This window comes from Pogoniulus pusillus, chromosome 21 (genome assembly GCF_015220805.1).
Source record: "Pogoniulus pusillus isolate bPogPus1 chromosome 21, bPogPus1.pri, whole genome shotgun sequence".
In the NCBI taxonomy this organism is placed as follows: Eukaryota; Metazoa; Chordata; class Aves; order Piciformes; family Lybiidae; genus Pogoniulus; species Pogoniulus pusillus.
This window is the reverse complement of record NC_087284.1, coordinates 12490560-12510857: the sequence shown is the minus strand read 5'-3', so window position 1 is coordinate 12510857 and position 20298 is coordinate 12490560. Positions and strand designations below refer to the sequence as shown.

Below are 20298 nucleotides of genomic sequence, written 5' to 3'. Positions count from 1 at the left end.
CCAAGACAGACAATACCTCTTGCTTTGGCAGCCTGGGACCTTAAGAAAACCTCAGATATCATGAGAGTAGTAGCCTGACACAATGCCATCAGTGGGACTTCTCATTTCCCCCAGACTTCCTTCATTTCACAGTGATGCCTCTTTCAAAAGGCCAATGGATCTGAATATGCTGAGCTGATTTTCCATTCCAGTCAACTCACACATACGCTATGCTAGCACGACTCTAATCAAAACCAACGAAAAACCACAGCAGTGGAAATAAAGAATCAAGTAAAGAAAGAAATGAAACCCCAGGACACACACTACAGAGAAAGACTTGTCTCTGATCTTTTTAACTGGGACAGGCTCATCCTTCTCCATGCCTGGGCAGCAGATGGGACTGCCAGGCAGCTTGCTCACCACCTGCAGGGCAAGCGGTTCTGAGGTGGACCTGGACAAAACCACTATAGTCCTACGTATGATGGGATAGAGCCAAGGCCAGCCCAGAGCAAAGTGCACTGCTAAAACATAGTCTCATTTTGGGCAGGCTATAAGGGATGAAGAAATTCCAGCACTGGGCTCTGTGCATGCCTTGTCACAGGAATTCCTTCATTCAAGGAACAAAGCTGCTGCCCTCCTTTGCCTCTGCCTGGTATCTGGCAATCTCAAGCACAAATTCCTGCCAGATAGGTTATATTTTTCTTGCCTTCTGCTTGCAATCATGAGCACCATAAACTCCCCTCTTCCCCTAACAACTGAGAGTGATTTTCTCATATGGACTTTGGAGCAATGACACCTAGCTCACCCTCCCTGCCCCATGCCTTGACATAGACAGTTTATCAGAGCAGTGCCAGGTCTTTCCAGGTCATAATCACCTCCGGCCTCACCTGACACTGACCTCAGCATCTGTCCGGTACCCTCCAAAGTGCCTCCTTATCGCAGCATCTAAGCATGGCACGAAGGCCTGAGAAACACTGACTGCACTGTAAGTCAGGGGCCCCATCCTGCCATATGGCTGCCTTCAACCCTTCTCAGCTTCTGGCTTCTGAAAACCAGGAGTGTAAACAGAGGATGAGCTGAACCCTATCCCCTGGTGCTCTCACTGGCCAAGCTGCACTGGACAGTAACACCTTTCTGTAAAGCTTTGGAGTGCTGTCCCTGAAGAGCAGCAAGGGAGTATTTCTCTAGCAAAAGGGCATGCAGAGGTCACAAAGAGCTGCTGAGACGCACAGCATAGTTTACAATGCCCAGATACATTCTTGGGTTGCACCAAAAGAAGTGTAGTCAGCAGGCTGAAGGAGGTGATTCTGCCCCTCTACTCTGCTTTAGTGACACCTCACCTGAAGTACTGTGTTCAGCTCCAAAGTCCTCAGCACAGGAAAGACATGGACCTCTTGGAGTGCATCCAGAGTAAGGCCACAAAAATGATCAGAGGGATGAAACACCTCTGCTGTGAGCACAGGGTGAGAGAGTTGAGGTTGTTAGCCTGGAGAAGAGAATTCTCTGGGGAGACCTTAGTGTAGGCCCTCCAGTACTTAAAAGGGCCTGGAAGCAAGACGGGGACAGACTTTTTAGCAAGGTCTGTTGTGACAGGACAAGGGGTGATGGTTTTAAACTAAATGAAAGGAGACTCAGACTAGATACAAGAAAGATGTTTTTGACTGTTAGGGTGGTAAGACACTGGCACAGGTTGCCCAAAGAGGTCATAGATCCTGTCTCGGAAAACATTCAAGATCAGGCTGGATGGGACTATGAGCAACCTGAGCTAGTTGAAGATTTAGCAAGCCCCTGCTTGCTGCAAGGGCAGGTTTGACTAGATGAACTTTAAAGGTCCCTACCAACCCAAACCATTCTATGACTGAGTTCTTCAAGTGAAGGGCTCTAGAAAAAAAAGATGTCATTTCACGTTCCTTGGGACAGATGAGTTTGGTATTTTCTTCCTACTACCTTCTGCTTTACTCTCTTGGTTCGCTTGCCTTCCAGCTATATGAGGTTGGATTTTGAGATGTAGTTGTTTGCTACTATATAGAAAGATTGAATAATCAATATTCCTTATACATTCACACATCTCCAGTGACACAAAGTACAGGACATTTCAGCAGAAACCTGTGGTGACCTCCATTGTAAGGAACTTTGGAAGCCTCACTATAAGCTTTTTTTAGAACAGAAATCTGACTAAGCCACAACAACCTCGGCATCACTGTAGTTTGGTTTTACTTTTTGAGATCAGCAGGACTATGCCAGCAGCTCAGCCAACAAGAAAATTTTCCAGGCAGAGGAAAATGTTTTCTGCCTAGATTCACTGAGTTGTTTGGCTACAAAAGCTTTCTGACTTCTGTAGCTAAATCTATTCTTTCAATCAGAGACAGGACACAGGGAAAGATGAAGCTTTTGTGTAACTCTACCTGTCCAAATTTGTCATTGTTTTTTTTAAAAGCAAATCATTGTACTATTGCTTCTACTGTCTCTATACTTCTTCAGCACAAATCATAACATGAGCACTTCAGCAAATACCAGGTTTAGTGGTACAGTCTCTGGGCTGCCAACTGTCAGATCCAGCAAGCAGGACTGTCACATCTGCCAGACAGGCTCTCACACCTACTCTTTAAGGTAACATCATATATTTTTCCAAGTCATGCTAGCAATAATATGACATTACATCATATCATACCATATGTTCCTTCTCTGCCTTAGGATACACATCATAAAGAATCCACACACCTTTAAATAAAGGTGTCCAGTTCTGGGCCACTCAATTTAAGAAAAATGTTGAGGTGCTTGAACGTTCCCAGAAAAGGGCACCAAGGTTACTGAGGGGCTGGGAACGGCCCTGTGATGAGCAGCTGAGGGACCTGGGGTTGTTCAGCCTGGAGAAGAGGAGGCTCAGGGGAGACCTTATTGCTCTCTACAACTACCTGAAAGGAGGTTGTAGCCAGGTGGGGGTTGGTCTCTTCTCCCAGGCAACCACTGACAGAACAAGAGGACACAATCTCAAGGTGTGCCAGGGCAGGTTTAGTCTGGATATTAGGAAGAAGCTGTCACAGAAAGAGTGGCATTGTAATGGGCTGCTTGGGGAGGTGGTGGAGTCACCATCCCTGGAGGAGGTTAAAAGGAGAGTGGATGAGGCACTTAGTGCCATGGCTTGGTTGATTAGGTGTCAGGTGATAGGTTGGACTCGATCTCAAAGGTCTTTTCCAACCTGGTTAATTCTGTGATTCTGTGAAAGGATGCCCAGACAGTGACAACCACCAACCCCAGTTCAGTGCAGTATCTGACCATCCTCTTCAATTTAAGGGCATGAGCATTGTGTCCAGTGGCATACACTCATGCTAGTAAGTCAGGTACAAACTGCTAGAGACAGGTCACTCCTGGATAAGAATCTAATGTACACTTGGTATTGTATAAGCTCCTTAAAGAAGACACAATCCTTCTTTCGGTAGAAGATTTCTTCTTTCTGACTTCTCAAAACAGCCTCCCTTTCCTGAGGTCTACTCACACCAACCTTCCCCTTTCAGTAATAACTAAGAAAAGGGAAGAAAGAACATTAAGAAAGAAAAATTATGACATGTGTTTTACTCTCTGGTACAACTACAAGACCAGATCATTGAAATACTTCTTCTTTTCCATCCTTTCATCCCACAGGTTCACACAGACTACAGCTGCCTTTCTGCTTTTGTTCAGATCATGCATGTAGCTTTTGAAGTGAGTCTCCACATAATTCAGCCTATCTTTTGAGTATATTGTGGGGTTGTGTGAATCTGGATCATGTGAACTGAATCCTTCTTGAGAGAGATTCACTCTTGAGAGGGAAGCATCCTGTTCTCCAAAGCAGGGAGTCAGCAACAACAGACTTCTGAAAGTAAAAAGAAATCCTGGAATGTGCCTGGTGTGAACATCAGGATCCCAGGACTAAGTTTTTTCTCTACAGAAATACCTCCAGTTGGTCCACACTACTTGTTAAAACAGATATAATCATAAAACCCCAATATTTTGCTGTCATTCACCTTCATACCACCAAATACGATGAAGAAATTATTAAACTCTACTGTAATACTGCAACAGTGTAATAGTGACAACAGTAAGAGCATCTTCAAGTGAGCAATGTGGAGAAGACAGATCAAAGTTGTTTCAGCTACAACTAACCTAATTTCTGTAGTTTCACAATGAGTTCCTCTACTCTTTAAAATACATCCTCTTCACCTTGTGCCAAAGTAATACGTAATGGTTATGGAAAGGAAAAAGTTAAACTGGATACAAAAAATTAAGTACTACCTTTCCCCAATGAAACCCTGTGGAAAATAATCAGCTTCAGGCATTAGTTATAAAAACAGTCATCAGAAAATTTTGGGCAGTAGTGCTTTTTCAGGGTGACCATGCTGTCATCTGAGCTTATGCCAATTATCTTCTGGTATTTTTTTCTCACAATGGATCACCTGCTCTCTTTCCAAATGTTATTAAAAAGACCCCAAAATCTATAAATTTCTCATAATTAATTCAATTAAATTCATCACATCTTTCTTCAGAGTATGAAAGACTAAGAATCCTCTGACACAATGTCTAACTTTCTCAGCCTCTTCTGCCACCTGTTAATAAATACTTGCAGAGCCTATGGAGGTTTACACACCACTGGCTCGAAAGCACCTGCCTGCACAATCCACCACATCTGGTGAAAACATCAGCAGGAAGGGAAAAATGATCTTCCTCTCATAAGCTGTTGGTTCCTAGCAGTAAGGAGCATAGCACCCAGGAGTTTCACTGTTGCTAAGAAGTTCTTAAGAAATACTTTGTGATGAAAACCTCCTTTCCTGGTGAAGGAAACTAACTAAACCTTCTTGCTCCATCTGTTCACCTTTTGCTTAACACTTCTGGACCTGGCAGCAAATTCATAAGCAAGAGTGTCATTGACCACTGTGCTGTGAGGACCTCACCAAGACCAAGAGAAATGCTTTTGTAGTACTTGAATACTTCTTAAAAGATGCTCTGCTCTTTCACAGGCCTCCCACTGGCCTTCCATACGAGCTATGACTCCAAGCTCACTGTGAACAAAAGGCCCAATGGTGGAGGAAGAATGTGTAAAATCCATAGTCTCACATCTCCACCTTTCAGGAAAAGGGCAAGGTCAGCAGGGGAAGCTGAGTGTTCTTCACAGCTGCTACCCATCCCCTTTCTTCATAGCACTGTGGATCTGTGTCCATTTCCTCCAAACATGATTGTTTCTATGTATTAAACCATCCAGAGACATGGTCTCTAAATTAGTTATCTTTTAAGACAAAGCAGTTACGTGCCTAACTCCTCATCTTGCATTTTCAAGAGCCATCTGAGAAAGTCTGGGTCCTTTAATAACCCACCTGTGCACTTACTACTGACTCTACAGACAGTACAGAAGAGATGAGTGGCTGGGCTCTAATCTCCCAGCTCAGATAGGCTAATGCTGCACATATAGCCCTGGCCATATCACTTGTGTGTCTGTCTCAGGCTTCATTTGCCTTCTGCATAACATGACAGTGCTGTTGCAGTTTAGGGCAGAGGAATATTGGAACTTTAAAATAGTACATTTATTAGTGAACTGTGGGAGAAGTAAAAGCTAGCCAGGACATTCTCCCTTCTTAAAAGGCCAAGTAGCCCCATAAGCAGTGGAATCCATAGCGGGTGGTTTCTCTTAACTCTACCTCTCAGGGCAGTAAGGACCCACAATCCTGTGTGCTCTCACATCTGTGAGAAGATGGGCAAGTCTTTCCTCCAGAAAGATCACCAACTTCTGTCACTGTCCTATACCCAACTGTTTCACAAAACTGCTAGGAGTTCAAGGACTTCATGATCTCAGCTTGTCTGTTAAATTTAGCTAGAGCTGGGCAGTGGATTCCAATGTTACTGCAGGGAGACAGAGAGATAGCATGCTCCAGAAAGAAAACAAACTAAAATATCCATTTTGGCCCATGAAAAATGATGTTGAACTGCCAAGAAAGGTAAACAAATGGATCTGATGTTAAAACTTGGAACTGCACTGCCAGTCCTGCAAGATTCATTATTATCAAACTCAAGAATAGTCTTGCCCAGGGAGGTTTATTTTATTTATGCTGGTTTGAAACATATCTTTACTTTTCCTTACTGTGAATTGTGTTCTGCTTACAAATAACATTAGGTATGTTTTCTGAGGACTTCAGTTGGTATCTTTCTTCTGTTCCATTTATTCAGCACATTCAGTTTACTACTGTAGCTTGCTCGTGATATTACTAAGCTGCAACTACACAAAGTGGGACAATATTTTGTTCCTATGCAAGACAGAAAAAGCGAATCTGCAGATTTAGGCACAGATAATAGATTCAAATCTGCTTCAGATGACACGGGACAAGTAGGTGTCTGGGATTTTTGGGGAGAGCTGAGATAGAGAAAGGGGTTTTCCCCAGAGGATCAAAGTAAGGTATTTTTTCTTAATGTGATTCGTAACATACAAGCTAGATAATGACGACGTCAGAAGCAAAGCTAAATTTATGGAACATTTACAATGTTGTGCATGTCTCATTAATTTTGGTTAACTGAATTTGTAAACAGAAGAAACCCCCAAACCTCTGATTTTTTTAGGATATTGTACCTCTTTACAAACACAATCATGTACTAATGTGGGCTGCAGTGCAGTCTAATTTCTCCAGTATTTATTCAGACCCAGGATGAAACTGCTTTCAACCAGCAAATGTTTGTCATGACAAACTGAGCACTATATAGTTCCTTTTTCCAGCACCAGCCAGTGTCAATTTTAGTATTACCAACAAGTCTTACCCAACATTCCTCGATCTTACATCAAGGATTCCTTTTTGGTGTCTACATCAAGTGACTGCAACACCACGTAATTTTTCAATCACCACTGTTCTGCACAAAATGAAAGCAACCCTTCAGCCAATCTCTGCAGGATGACAGGGGTTTGGAAGGAAACCAGCTCCACAATTTTCCTTCAAATGGGCAGAATAGATATCCTCCTTTCAGTAACCAGTACATTATTAGTAAGAGCCAATGATCTTGCTTAACTGCTTTAAAAGAAGTAGAGCTATGTCTAAGGAGCTATGAACTCCTTATACTAGTCCCTTGGCTTATATTTTATGCTAAAACGCTTGTGTCTGAATATAAACATACTGAAATGTAATATAAACTAGAGAAACCAACTCAGTGCTGTAAGCAAAAAATAAGAGATTTTGGAAGTTAGCAAAGGCCATTATTCTCCTTTATGTTTACACTGATCCCTGTGTCAGACCACGTAACTTCAGCCTATATTCTATTCCCCCCACACCCTGTAGTGGGAACAATCCCTTCACAATGTACAGGTGAGCAGCACCAAACTAACAAATTTGCAGAGTAGCATTTTCAGAAAGACATCCAAGCTGTCTCTATAGAAAGGGATCACCCATCCATGAATGCGCTGTGTTCCTAGGCTTTTCCATAGCTATTACTGGGAATTTCTCATTAACTTTAAAACCAAACTGTTCTTCAGTGTGAGAGAGTGAACTGTTCCCCCTGCTCTCCCAAGTTGCAGCATGATTTTCACCAAGCGTTGACACTTTTGTACTACAGAAAAACGTTTAATTAAAGAAAAAAAACCCTTCACTCTCATTTCAGTATTTTTTTCAGAAGTGCTTTCCACATATGTTAAAAACTTCCTTAAATTAACATTTGCTATTTAAAATCTGCATCTTTGAAAAATAACAGCAGCTGATCTGAAAAATAACAGCAGCTGATCTGCACGCACAGAAAAGTGAGATATTTTAATTTGTTGTATCTTTCTGGAGCACTGAAGATTACTGACGTACACGAGCAAACGGACATGGTTTCCCTTCACTTCATATCCCATCAATATCAAGAGCCACTTAGGAAGCAGAAAAAGCCTTGTAATTCGGGGGGGTTCCTGTATGATAAAGTTTTGCTACAAACTCTTTAGAAAGATCCAAAAAGGCTCTTGCAGGTCCAAAACCATTTGTGTGTTTAACTTCAGGGGCTTCAGGAAATGAGCAGACTGCTCAGATTTGCAAGCTGAACACCCACACAGCCATTAACTGCAATCCAGGCCAGCCAGCAGGACCCCTATGAACTGTCTGGAGAAGCTGAAGACACTCCATGTCCCTTCAGCTTTCCCTCCCTTCCTATTTCCAGGAGCAAGAAGGAGGATAAATGGGCCTTCAGTTTGTGCTAATCACCTGTTAGTCACAGTAGTCTGAAAGGCAGAGTGACACATCCACTCAGTTCGACTGTTTCCAGTATTTATAGTATTACATCTCCAGGACTTTAAAGTAGCTGCCAATTATTACTAAGTTTGGCATTCAGAAGCTCATGTATATGAAAAAACAGGATCAAACGATATGCAGATCATTATAGGAAGTTTCTGACTCTATTCCCTGACTTAATACTTCGGTTTTTATCTCCTGGAAATATTTGCCACACCACCTGATTAGGTTGTATTTTGAAAATACATATTATGCCATCAGTCATTCCTTCTATGACAGCAAACTTGCAATTAGACAACTCCACAAGCTCTTGGAGTGCACCCAGGCAGGCACGACCCAGCTCCAAATGTCAGCACAACACAGTAAGACTACCCAATCTTTACTGATCTTAAAAGCAACTCTGGTGATGAAAGAGCTCACGCTCTGAGAAACGTGTTAAAACCTACTGTCACTCCTTCTCTTCCCTCTCCTCCAGTTCACTTTTGAGCTTTTAATCCTCACACAAAGCAGAACCAAGCATTCAGTCCTTCACACGTCTGTAGAAATAAACTTCCAGGCTGTTGTTAGCCTTGGCTGCCAAGAGCAGGATCTTTTGGACTGCATTGACTCAACATAATTTGCCTTACTACCACTGACACACACTGCTCAAGGACCTTGAGAAATCTACTCTTAAACTTTTACATTCATCTTCATTTCTGCCTCTCCTATCCCACTTTAAAGCCTCTCCCAACACAAAACTGTAGCAAACTAGCAAGCCAAAAAGTACGAAATTACAGCATATGTATGAAATTCATGCTGCTCAGCATGGACTTCTAGCCTCATATATCTATTGTAACAGTTCAACAGCTCCTCTAGTGTTAAACAGCTGGTTTCCTCTCTGTTTATCTGATACACTATCTTGATGCACATGATATGGCATTTGCTCAAGCCTGCAACTCATTCAGAAAGCCAACCTAAATGCCGTGTCCCACTTAAGATCCAAATAAGGCTTTAAAACATTAGCTTAAGAGTGCCTCGTGTCTGACTCCTCCTGAGGCGAGAGCATCACTTGAACAAGCCTTTCTACTCCTCAAAGTATCAACCAAACTGGTAGGTGCCAGTGGCACGAGACAAGTACCACAGAAGACTGCTCTTTTGCATCTCCTCGTGATGTAGAAGGGAACTGTGACTGGTCCCACAGAGATCGGCACAGCATCAGCAGTTTATTATACAGATCTAGCAGCCTGAAACTCTGCATAGAAACTGCAGCCATCTCTTGAGCTCCTAAACTGAGGATAGGTGGATGTCTCCAATTCAGATTTCTATGCTGTTCCTTGCAAAAATGACAATCATTGTAATTTTGCGTGGGGAAGAGCTCCCGGCGTGTTCTGCACATCCTTCTCTACATCAGCTCCAAGATTCTTATACCTCAAGGATTATCTGCTTTGTCACTTGGTTTCAGATTCCATATCTCTGATTTATAATATGGCCATCCAAATTAAATCCAGGATAACATTTCCCCACTAGGTCCAATTAGTGAGCTGGCACTGCAGATTTCTCTCTTTTTTTCCCCTTAAACACATGACAATAATAAAACAACAACAAAGAGTCATTTGGAGTCATACTATATCCAACTGTCATTTTTAAGACTTTCCTGTGCTATCATTCAGGGCTTGTGGTGACAATATAACCCTCAAGACTGAAACTTGAGTGGTTTATATGTCATCAGAGCCTTAGATAAAAATGCCACCTTAGAGAGTGGGAGCATTTAATTTTTTACAATACTTTTGTACCAGTGTAAAGCATTCACCTAATTTACATCAGTGACTTCTTTTCTGAAGGTATCTGTTCGGTCTCCTGCAAGTATCTAGTTCTTCAGATCTACCTCTCTAGTGCTTGAGTACTTCAGAGACATTTTGCTAGGGCTTATTAATTAGAATTCCTACGAACCTTTAGAGTTTGGATGCTTTGCTGGTCAGTGTGAGTCTGGTTGGGGTTTCCCCCCTCACCCTCCCTTTTTTTTTTTGCACTGCAAATGCAAAACTTGAAATCCCCTACTCCAAATCACACATTCTTTCTATGAAGAGGCACGGATTAGTTATGTTACTTGGTAACAGCTGCCTGGAGAGTGGCTGGTACCCTTAGGTATCTATTCAAACACTTGTCCACCAGCTGTGAAACAAAACCAGACAGAGTCTTAGTTCCTGTAGAAAAGCTAAGGCCTGCTGAAAAGTCACTGTGAAGGAATGCTGGGACTCAAATTCTTCATAGCCACAGTTGTGGACATTTCAACTAGTTACATAGCACAACTAAACACATAACCAGAACATCATTACTGACTTCCTTAGTATTGAAAATGCTCATAAAAAAAAAATAATGTTACCAGAGTCAAACATATTAAAAAGTCACAGGAATGAAAACTGGAAGACTCAGATAATTTTTCAGCAGTTTTCCATCAGCTTGTGCTGGTCCACTGCAGCTTCAGTGTGAACCAGGTCCTCAAAACCAGAATCCTCAAAGTTTGCCTGGTCACAGTTTTAGGTGAAATTAAATGCTTAAAAGGGACAGAAGATAAGGAAATATTCAGGTTTAGTAAACTAAAGTCTAACAGCATTTCTACTAGTTAGGAAAAAGTCCCATAGTAGCTTTGTAGATTTTCATCACCTCTAGCAGTTTTTGAATAATGCAGTGGTCTTTTTGGCAGCTCCATAAAGCTGTAAGCTGCACAAGAAGTCCAACAATGCCTCAGCAATTCCTGGGGCCTCAGAGCAGTGGAACAGCCTTGCAACACAAGCAGAGATTAATCATTTTCTAATGCAAAGTAATAAATAATGTATCCCACATAGTACATAAATTAAAGCTGAAATTCCATCCTGGTTCTGTGATGACACCAGAAGCCCAAGATGGAATTTCAGCCTCGTTATGACCAATCAGGATATGCATTATTCCTAAAACCATGTTCTGAGAGTGGATAATGAACCGAGACGCTCTAAAGGCTTTACCAAAAAGAAATAATGTGTAATTACAAGCAGAAAGCAAAATTATTAAGTCAAATACTGCTAGCAGAACTTGCTAAAGCAAGCAGTAAATCTCCTCCCTGAAAAACCCGCTCAGCATATTTGTAGCGAGGCAAGGAACAATCACTACCACTATAAAAAAAAGTTATTCTAGTACGACCACAGAGCAATGTTCTCATCACAGTAAACTGAAAGAAGCTACACATTAAAGACCAGGTTTGTACATTACAGTCATTAGAATGCTGAATAGAACTCCTCCTACAGCCATACACAATATTTCACTCAGAAATCAAACAAGTATCCTACAGGTGCACAATAAGCACAAAAGAACAGGAGAGAGTCACAGTATGTCCCAAAGCTGCATTCCAATTTGACATGAAAGCAACTGAACAAAGGAAAATGCTCACAATGAGAAGTGTTTCGTCCTTATAATGAATACATAGACACTGTTTACACACTACATCAAGAACACAGTCCTACTCTTTTTACTGCAGACAATTTTAAGAAAACTTATGAAGGCTACAAAGATATTTTACAAGTCTAACAACAACTGTGTCAATGGAAATAAGTTTAGAAATATGAAAACAGAGACAGGCAAAACAATCACCTATCTAGAATTAACTGCTACTTTCACCCTGGACTTTTGCTACCAATTGCTTGGATTTTTAGCACATCTCACAAGATGTTAAGTAAATCTGGAGCCAGTTTTCTTTGAGACACAAAGAAAAGAACTTCCTGATCATCTTACAAAGAAGGCACAAACTACACAAGATCGTCTGTGGCCTGGAGTGCTTCCAAGTTCTGAACGTTTTTGTATATGATATTATTCATAAATTTATCTACTCCACGTCCCTTCCACCACATTCTTCATTATGTGACATTCTGAGTCACATTCACTCTCTCTTGTTCTCTTCCATGAAGTTTCTAGCTTACAGAGATGTAAAAAAAAGGGAAATCTGAAGATTCCAACAAAAGTCAAATAACATGGTGCAGAAAGTTAGTACTTTCCAAAAGCTGAAAATATTTAAGCCTAGAGTAACTGCTTTTGAATATCTGATGCTTATCCACAAGCCAAAATATAATCTATTCCTTACCTCCCAAGTCTTCCTCTACTTCCCCTTCTTATAAACTGTTCACACCTTAGCACCACGACTTAACCTTTCCTACATTTTCACTGGAGTACCTTAACAGCAACAACCTCATATTTAAAGGGGCACTCACACAGAGGTACCTAGTGACTTTTCTGTTCTCTTTTAATCACTTTGACAACCAGCAACATTTCAAATCTGAACGGTGCCTGCAGCTGTACTTAAGGAGACACATTTTCCAAGAACCTCTTTTTTCCCCTTTTCCCCTTCAAGACTATTCAAACAAAAAGGTATCCAAAACCATGAGAAAATGACAAAGAAAATCGATGCCTAAAGCTCCTTGCCTCCATCGTATCTCCACAAGAAGCATATCATCACCTCTAAATAGCATCCTGATACCTACTCAAGAGACTTACGTAAGTCATGACTCAAGAACTGAAGCAGTAAGTGTCAAAATATTCAAAGACACAGTACCCTCTGCTCCTAGTAGTAAAGGAGTAACTGCTGAGAATATGCAAAGCAGAACCTTGCACTGAAGAAAAATATCAGTCTTGGGGATCCACAGATTCATAGAAGAGAAAGTGTTGGAAGAGACAAGTAATGATCATCTATTCCAGCCCCTCCCTTGCCATGGGTGGGGACATCTTTCACCAGATCAGGTTGCTCAAAGCCATCTACTCAAAACCTTCCTCACAGAAGCTAGGCCCACACTTCACTAACAGCAGTAGATTACATGAAAATTTTCAAACAGCTGCAGTCTTGGAGGTGTCTTATGTCTCAAACAATGTGATGTAAGCTCCAGAAACAGTGATAACCTAAAGAACAGTGTATGCCCCATCTGCCTTTTACTACAAGCTCAGAGAAAGAGAAGGCTCTTAGCTGGTAGGTTATATTGCTTGCAAGGCATTGTTCATAAGAAATGGCAATCTAACACAGAGACTAAAAGGTGACCCTGTAAATAAATGTCAGCTGCAAAATCGAATAGCTCTCCTGGCCTGAGCTGAGCAAACACTGCTATATTGACAATGTAAGCAAAATGCTGAGAAGAGAAATAAAGCTGCACTGAAAAATAAAGAAAGAACTTCTGGAAGTGAGAGAGAACACAGAGAGAAAGAGCACATAGGGAATTTATGTTAGTGCAAGTCTGACCAACTCAGGCTCTTCGCATGCTCAACACCACATCACCTGTGCTTAAGTATAAATGGAAGGGTTCTCTATCATCTTTTCTTCTTCGTGCAAATAACATATCCATATGCATATATTCTGAGGACTATGTGACATTGATTCTGAAATTAATCTCCAGTGCTGTTTGTATAATACACACCACATTGAGTCACAGCCTCCTTGCATTGGTCATACAAATACATAACTAGACACTATTGCTGAGAATGCTTTTATTCTGATCTGAGAATTACATTACTGCACTTGAACTCAAAATTTAAAGACATGATGTACACCAAACACTGAGGACCAGTCTCTTAATTGGTTTTGCTTCCTCGGTATTAGCTTAACACACAAGACATGGGTAAGGACTCACACCAGCAGCAATGAAAATTTCAGTGGTTGCAACCTAAAGAGGGAAGCAGGACCTCAGAATCATGTAAGTAGAAGGAAGAAAAAGTATCATTAGAGAGTCCCTATTTCTAACACAGCAAAGCTAGAGAACCACCAGCACTGGTCACAACTAACTGTGTGGTGAGGACTTCCCACTGATACCATATGCATAGGTGTGGACTTTTCACTACAGAGGATTCAAATATCCCTCTTGGAAAACTAAAGGAGGAGAAAATAATTCTTTTTTTCACAACATTTTAAAATTAGTCAATCCTACCAACTCAAAAATACTGTTTGCCAAAGACTTACAGGGTTGTTCTGATACAGGCGTTAAGAATTCAAAAGCAAAAGCCTTTGCTGCTCTTCAGACTACTAGAGGTGATTTCTTCTTGACAAAATATAGGACAAATGAACATACTGCTAATGCATACTGTGTTAATTATTCTGCAGTGCTACATAGTAACCCTGATGGAAGTTCAAAGTGATTGCAATGGATACAGTTGGAAACACTATTATATGTAGCTTAAATTTGTATGCAGCTATAGCACGTGAGGACTGAGCTGTGAGGCTGTGTTACTGCCTAAATCATCTCACATTATGCTATTAGATTAAATACTCCCAGGAGCTAAAACACTATAGAGGGGTGAAGTTTAAGAAATCAATTTCAGTACTGTTTTGTAAACTTTAGCATAGCTCCAATTCTTCATTACTGATACCAGTTCAATGAGTCACGTTTACACTTCAAGGGCAGAGCCAGGCTTAAAAAATCAACTGGTTAGTGCACAGCACCGAGAATGTCAGGGCAGACACTTACAGACAGCACACTGCCAAAACCAAAGCTTTAATTTAGAGGAAAGAATTCTGGCCTCTGGAGCTACAAGAACCGCCCTAAGATAGGAACTTGGAGTACACAGACAAACAGAAGCAATGTCATGAGTGATTTCCAAAACTCATCCTCCCATGGCTTTACCAAAAAGCAGCTGAGTGAGCTAAGCAGCAGCAGTCAGCTTCCACCAGGGAACCCTGCAGGGCCCTGAAACTGGACAAAGCCCTGCCTGCTGCTCAGCACAGCTATTCAGGATACCCAAGCCCATAGGCCACAACACTGACCCCCAAAACATCCAATCCAACCTCCTGCCCACTCACACCTACCCACCTTCCAGCATCCTTCACCCCTGGGGAATCATGGCAGGAGCTGCCTCACTTCAGGACACTTCTACCTCAACTTCTCAAGCTGATGGCAAATCATGGGCTGTGCTACATGCAGGGTTTGATAGCAAACCTCTCTCACAGGAGAGCTAACCCACAGCAAACTCCAGCTGTCAGAGGAGAGCCAAGGTTCAGCCACTACTGCTGCCGTTCAAAAAGGTGACAACACACATCTAAACTTACACATACCTAAGATATAAACTACACCTGTAAGATCTTGCTATAAAAACACATTCATGCGCATTTACACCACCAACAGTTTTGTTGCTTCCCGCACACTCCCAGCATTTCAAACAAACAAACAGAGGAAAACCAAACCACCACCTCTGCTAGCTGTCCTCAACCATTAATCATATTAAACTAACAAACATTCTGGCATCGACACTGTTTAAACAGCCTTCTCTCCACCCAAAATCCACCAGCAAATATTTTCACATGCAAGATGACCATCCCACAAGCCTGCTATTGAATGTTAATCTAAACTGAGTCCCTTCCAGCCAGCATAGTAAAGAGCTACTCTTTGGGAGGAGGAGTGCAGAAAGAAATGAGAAAGGGGCCTTTTAGATGAAATAAAAATAAGAATCCCTTGATCCCACCATGACATGGCCCTGATAATCTCCCTGTGGGGGAAGAAAATATTTCTTACTGCAGTGAGAGTTTTTGTAACATTTTCTTCTTTTTTTTTCCTATCCCCTGTGTAACTTTGCTTCCTGAAGAATGCTTTATCTAGAAGACATGACATTTGGCAACCCAGCTCTGCTGCTTTGTGAAATTCTTTTGGCAACTGCCCTACGTGCTGACTGCATTAAGTGCCTCAGTGTATTTATTTTTTTTATTTAGGCAGAAGTCAGAGGGAGCAAAGCCATACAATTAACATGCAGAGCAGCACTGCTCCATCCAAAAATAGAAAAATAAAACAGGAGTGCAGTTGAAGAGGAAGGGAAGGGCCAGATCCTCTCCTATTGGGAAACCTAATCATGGCAGAGGAGATGGTTCTGCAACCTCAAAGTGCTGCTGCTGCTCTGGGGCACATGTAGTGATTCTTGGAGCTCAAGGCATTTAGTGAACATCAATTAATCAATTAAGCCTCAATTCCACAACTAAGGCTGGTTTCATTACACATCTACTTTGCATGTGGGTAAAATGAGCCACATAGTAAACCTAAGCCTGCACAGATCCTGCCCAGTGACCTGAGGCAGCAGATGCTCTACCTTGCTCTTGCCGAGGCAAGAGCCACCAGCAGGAGAGCACAGCACCAGATGACCACACATTTATGCTCCTTCCCTCATGCCCCAAGTTAAACCAGAAAACGGAGTAGTCTCCACAGACGGTGGGCTTCCCAAGGGTGCACACAGACCTCTATCCACAAGCACCAATCTCCTTTGCATTATGCCTCACTTCACTGAAAGGGCTGTCAAGCCCTGGAGCAGGCTACTCAGGGAAGTGATGGAGTCACTGTCCCTGGAGGGATTTAAAAGTCATGTAGATGAGGTGCTGAGTGACACAGTTTAGTAGTAACTTGGCACTGATGGGTTATCAGCTGGACTTGATAATCTTAAAGGTTTCTTCCAATTGAAACTATTCTATGATGCTTAGTTGTGTCCATGATGTAACCTGCCACCACTCACAGCAAGTCAGGGACAGTACTAAGTATATACACATCTGCGGTTACGTTCCCACAGAGGTAAATCCTCCAAGGGTTAGGAATTCAATGAGTTTCCTACTCAGATGCCACACCTAGAGTGGGAAGACCATACACGTGTGGTTTGAAGTTACAGAGCATGTTACCTTAGGCTAACAAGAAAACAAGATGCTTCTCAGAAACCATGGAACATTTTGCTTACGGTCATGATTTGCCCCGTCTATTTACACCAGAGAGGGACAAAGCTTGGCAGCACACTACCAGCAACACCCAGCAACAGCAAATTCACAGAACCATGAAGATTTCAAGCTAAACAGGAAGGAGAAATGAGAATAAGAGAAACACGACATACCTGATCAGGGACCAAAGCCAGAAGCCAACAGCTGGTCAGTCTCACACCTTGGAAGGGTAAAGCTTCTGCACTTATCACATATCCTCTGATATTCTCGGGCTGAGCTGTTAGCAGCAAAGGGCCCAGTTCATTCAAGGCACTGTTCAGCAGACATACCATGAGGGAAACGCTGAAATGTGGTCAAAGCCTTCCACAGGAAGAACCTACTATGTCTCTAACCAACACGAACCCCTGCAGATCAAGTACAGATAGTGACTTTTCTCCAAGAGCTGAGATAGGACTGAAGAGCATACTTGATCAGGCTGGTGCTGCTTTACAGGCTACAACCAAGGGCACAGATAAATCTATAACACACGTAGCTTCTGGAAAATGCTTAAAAGCAGATGGATCTAAAAAACTGTCACACATTTAACATCAAAGAATGTTTCCTACATGCATCTACAAGACACAGATGTGTGTTATCATCATTCGTGTGCATCTCAATTTAAAAAGAAATGCCATTACTTCACTTCCTGTTCTAAAACTTTAGGGAATTCCCTAGAGCTTCTCTCCTTTGTTTCAAGGCCAATTTCTATGATATCAAAGTAGTTGCAACAGCAGTAAACAAGACCAATTCTACAAGGTTTATTCAAGGCAAACAGATTTAAACCAGATTGTCAGTTTTAGTCAAGGTTTGACATGACTAAGGGCTCAGGACAATAAGATACAGAAGTCAGCATCAGTTTTAATGGCACAGCAACCTTCATCAGTCATCTGCCCTGCATGGAGCATATAGCAGACTCTCCTTGAAAAGGATTTAGGGATCTCAGCAATGAAGAGGAACAAAAGGACACAAACCTCTCTACAATGAAATCCCTGGCAAAAATCCCCTCACCTGAAGCAAGAAAGGGAAACCTCAGCACAAGTCTCCTGAAGCTGTGATTTCATAGCCCAACATGCAGCAAACTGGAAGTCAAGAGGCTTTGGATCTGTGTGCATATACTACATATCAAGACATGAAAGATGCATGTGTTATCCCAACTCAAAATTTTACACCAAAACATCAATAAACATTTTTTTTTCTTTCAAGGAAGGAAAATAAAATTATCCACCACATATATTTGTGAAGGCAAGTAAGAGGAACCAACATATTTTAGGGCAAGCCTGGCAATCCCACTAGCCTCAGCTGCACAGTGAAGAGATGCTACAAAAGACAAAATCACACATCTTAAAACTTAGTTACAGGGGGTTTACTTGAAGGGAAGGACAAGATTATGACAGAGGGGCAAGACTTAAAGGGTGGGATAAGACAGACACATGAGAGAGGGACAAGGTTAGGTTGTTTTGGGTTTGACACTTGAGTGAAAAAACAAGTATGAGTCATACTAAAGGTAACTGAAAGTGTGATGTGACTATAATGGGGACTACACTGCATGAGTCAGCAGCCCAGATAAAAAGGGTGATAAGAAGCAGCAGATGGGACAAGTCTTTAGTAAAACAACCCTGCAGAACACAGGACTCCTTTACTCTTATGAAATTGTCATGCCAAGATGCCACGTGCTATTTGTACAACACTTGCGATCCCATGAATCAAAGAACACCACTCACAGAGGCTCTAGAAAAGCAGCAGGCAAACAGGTGCAGACAGGTCCACGTGCAAAAAAAACCAAAGAGAAGCAAAGCAACAACCCCCCTCTTCCAACACATACAGACCCTGACGAGTGCTCTGGGACACCACCCTCCAAACCACTCAGGCAGTGGGGTGGGGAGGAAGGGAAGGGGGGAAGGAAGCTGTCACTGCGATCATGGCATTCAACCTGGCTGGTAGCCAGCTTGTCCCTTCCTGATAGTCAGACTCTGCTTTCCTGATGAGCAATGACAGCAGGAGGCTGTAGCACAGAAGCTGCCCTCAAGTCCCTTTCTGCCTTCCCAGCACGGACTTGGCAGAGCCAGGAGGCAGTCACAGAGCTTAGACACATCCCAAAGAAGCAAAAAAGGTAGTTATTTGCAAAGCTGTCTACCTGCAGCTCAGGTGGTTTCGTAAAAGTCAGGTTTAAAGCTTCATCTTTTTGCTCAGGATTGCAAGCCCTGTTTTGCTGCGAGAGCAGAACATTTACCAAGCACCACGTTTCTGGGTAGCAGAAATCAATCATACACAAGGCCACACTACCTGCAAAATGCAGCAGTTGCCCTGACCATATAAATGACCTCCAGTGGCAGTTCTGTGACATCAGGATCCCTATTCACAGCACTTTTGAACTGGTCACAAAGATGAGGGCCCTCTGTCATGACCTCAGAGAAAACATAAGGCAAAGCTCAAATCACCTTTCATCTCACTTCTTGGCCAAGGTAAAATTATACCCTGCCTGTGAGGGGCAAGATTGAAAGTAAAACGTTCTATTTTTAGACAGAAGATCCTGCTTCATCAGGTTCATCTAGATTCTAAGAAACATACCTTGGCAAAAGGTCTGCATTTAAGGGGCATGAAAGATGACTTCTTCCCTATTCTTTTAGTGCAGCTAATACCACAATCAGCATTAATCTAAGCAAATCTGCTTAAGCCACACGCACAGCAACTTTTATCTGGGAGTTACAGTCCTTACACTGCAGGTATATATATATATTTATATTTTTTCCCAATCTGTCCTGCCAAAATAAGCAAGTTATGTCCAGCTATTTCAGTCAAGTTAGAAGGTGTGTTTTACTCCCCCTGCTCCAAATGTCCTTAACAATACATTTCCGAAGTTGGCAGGTATGCTGAGGAAGAGCAATTGCTGAGGCTAACACACTGCACAGCAACAGATTTGCTGCAACAGATTAACAGGCAGCAAGAGAGAGAAAAGGGAGCTGTACTTTCCTGCTTTACACACATCCTTGCTTTCAAATGCAGCTTTATGGAGATAGTGACACTAACTGTGTGTCTAAAATAAAGCTGGACCCAAGGCCAAGGCTCATGCAGCCTGACTGACAGCAGAGCTTGGCTCTGCACTTTGCTCATGCACTTTTCTAATCCAAGCACGCTTCTTCCAAAAAGTAGGTAGAGGAACTGCTTGCTCCCCTATGGGCATTGTGAGCATTAGCAAAGGGGGAGGGAGGTCAGCCTGTAAGAAAAACAGTGAAGATAGCGTTCATTTCCTGTCGGGTTTCAACTCATCTAGAAGCTTTTCTAGCTGCCACTTCCATTTTCTGGCCTGCCTGAGGAAGAACTGCTTTCTCGACTCATTCACAGAAGGTCCCTCTTAGCTGCCTGCAGTCCAAGTCTCTCATGCTCCCAAAATCCACCCCATTC

The 20298-nt window shown here is 42.2% G+C and overlaps 1 protein-coding gene across 9 annotated transcripts in view; it reads right to left on the bottom strand.

Annotated features, from left to right (window-relative positions):
- The window catches only part of ATXN1 (ataxin 1), a 234074-nt gene that overhangs the window by 169606 nt on the left and 44170 nt on the right, over positions 1-20298 (bottom strand). The window contains exon 1 of one of the 9 annotated variants that reach the window (XM_064160984.1): positions 17031-17086. The exons of the other annotated variants lie outside the window; for them this stretch is intronic. The gene's annotated coding sequence lies outside the window, so the exon portion shown is untranslated. Of the gene's footprint in view, positions 1-17030; positions 17087-20298 lie in introns of those variants that run through there. 9 annotated transcript variants of the gene reach the window in all.